Here is a 2,873-nt window from a genome sequence, read left to right on the forward strand (position 1 = left end):
ATTTGTGAGTTTGTGATTGTGTCAATGAGTGTTATGATTTATTCAACTTATTTATTATATTTGTGAGTTTGTGATTGTGTCAATGAGTGTTATGATTTATTCAACTTATTTATTATATTTGTGAGTTTGTGATTGTGTCAATGAGTGTTATGATTTATTCAACTTATTTATTATATTCTCTTGATTTGTGAGTCAAAGTATTGTAGATTAAAATGTCCTGTTTCAACAACTAACAAGAACTGGTAATTAGTTGAAATGAAAAACTCGTAACAAAGAATTAAAAATTATCTGGAAAATCTTAATGTTTGAAAATTTTTAACATTTCTAGAAACTTGGGAAATAACAGTCTGACCGAGCTCCCACCAAATGTTTTCAATGGACTCCATAAGCTGAAAGTTTTGTAAGTACAACGTTACATTTGGATTTAGTTTAAGTTTGAACATTTGCAATGATGATAAAACTACAGTTTGTTTAACATTGCTTAGAATATGTCTTGTTATTTAAAATTATTTTTAACACAGACCTTTTGCTAAAAATTTGCTAACTCACAAAAATTCAACATTGGACGAAACGCGCTGTCTTACGCTGTCAACTTCGATTTGAGTCCAGTAGACTTTCCTTTATTCGCACTTCTTGTTCAGTGTTGGCCTAAGCAGATATTTTAAATTGGCCTCTATTTATAGGTTTATTACATTCCTTCAGTGCCTTTTTCTTAATACTTAACCTCCAATCTCCCAGTGGCACAGCGGTAAATCTGCGAACTTATAAAGCTAAAATCTGGGTTTCGAAACCAGTGGTGAGCACAGTACTGATAGCCCATTGTGTAGCTTTATGTTTAACTACAAACAGACAAAATCTTAATACTTGAAAATGATGTAGATCTTAAATTAGCATGTTCTTGTATGCGAACTGTTACCAACAAGTTAATAAAACAAATATTAGATCTTCACAAAGTCAGTAAATTACACATGCAATGATAATTCCACAGCATTAAAGCTCATTCTCTACATCACTGTGTCTCTCTGACCCTGAGTCGGAGGTGGCCTAGTTGTTAACATGCCGGACTCTGAATCCAAGGGTCCATGGCTCGAGTCCCGTTACCTCAAAGTTGCACTCCGTTTTTGGAGCCTTGGAGGTGTTATAAGAGTGACGTTGAAGTACCAATATTCGATTAGAGTAGTCCAAGCGTTAGCGGTGGGTGCTGTTGATTAGCTACACCTCCTCTCGTCTAACAGTTTAAAATTACAGAATGCTAGTGCAAATAGCCCTTGAATATCTGAAAGAAGCAAAACATTCTCTGACCGAAGTGTACCTTTTTATCTATTTCTAAAGCTAGAAAGTTCGAGACACTACACGTGATAATATTAATGTAGTAATTTGTAAAACATGAAGTATTTTAAGTTATGTTATCTATAGATATAATAGTAGTAAGTTTTACTATTTGTATTACGCACATTTTAGTGTCCCTCAGTTGTACAGCGGTAAGTCTTCGGATCTACAACGCTAAAATCAAGGGTTTGATTCCCCTCGGTAGACACAGCAGATAGCCCGTTGTGACTTTGCTATAAGAAAATACACACAAGACATGTTTCGAGTAAAAATTTCAGGACTTACCGTTAGGGGAAGTGACTTCTTTCCCCTACGAGTGCTCACCCATGATTAGGCATATACCTGGCATTGTTAACGAGGGTAGCATGAGTGGATTGGAGATATTATAACTTTCATCGCTGTGTGGACTATCGCTTTCACAAAATGGGGGGGGGGGGAGAGACTCGTCCTGAAAGAGTACTTTTTGATTAAAAAAAAAGTTATCAAAAATTTTACAAATCGTATCCGTGTTTAAAAAAAATAAGTTTACATAAATTCCTTTTATTCGGCGAATTATTTCAGTATTAAAATACATGCTTAAATAATTTGTGACAGACGCTGTCACGAAAACACCAACTTATCGTAGTGCTTCATGCATTCTAAAAATCCTATCTAGCTGCTTCTTTGTTCAGCATGAGAATACAGTGTCAGCGAGACTGGTTTAGTCCCCCCTGGGTTCCGGTGTTTCCATGAGATATATATCCCTCTTTATTGTTCGGTTCGTTGGAAACTTAAAACTTTAAGAAATATATATGTATATACATACGTACTATGTCACATTAGTCTAAAATAGCCTAGGCCATTAATAGAATGTTCTGGAATCTTAAGCACGTATTAAATATGAGTGGTATATTATAATAGTGTTTCCTCTCTGTATTCAAAGTGTCTGGAACCCTTCTTTAGAATACCAGTACTGCGATTCATTCTTCTCGTTCCTCTTCGTATTCAATTTTCCACTTTTTTTAATATCTTATCCGTCTCTATCTCCTCTGTTCTTGTTCATATCTTAAATTCTGACCTTCCTCATTTAATAAGTGAGTTTTGGGTTTTACCGTTACGTCATTTCACGCTATATTAACCCTGGTAGTCTAGCGATTTAGAATATTTGAGTACACTCCAAGAATTTTTTTAGATTCTATTTTCTTTCGAATCTGGGTTTTAGTTTAGTTCATTTTTTCAATATCTTTATCATTTAGAGCTCTGAATGCCTTATTGTATTCGAAACTTTCAGCACTCAAAAGTTTTTGAAATGACGTATTAGTTATTAGGTGATTATAATAACACACGCCTGCGATGGTTTTATTGTCTTGATATTTTTACATGTTCAACAGTAATTTCTGTACGCTGAATCCGAAAATGATATCCATTTTTCTCCACCACGTACTGATTTTTCACAAAATGTCATAACTCAATACATAAAAAAAAAGACCACAACACGTAGTTTTGAGACTAAAAGACGTAGATTTCACAAAAGAAAATCAAGATGAATGAGGATGCATATTCGT

The 2,873-nt window shown here is 34.4% G+C and overlaps 1 pseudogene; it reads left to right on the forward strand.

Moving 5' to 3' along the window:
- The window catches only part of LOC106459291, a 98,192-nt pseudogene that overhangs the window by 57,814 nt on the left and 37,505 nt on the right, over nt 1-2,873 (forward strand).

The sequence above is a fragment of the Limulus polyphemus genome, unplaced genomic scaffold, assembly GCF_000517525.1.
Source record: "Limulus polyphemus unplaced genomic scaffold, Limulus_polyphemus-2.1.2 Scaffold588, whole genome shotgun sequence".
NCBI classification, from domain to species: Eukaryota; Metazoa; Arthropoda; class Merostomata; order Xiphosura; family Limulidae; genus Limulus; species Limulus polyphemus.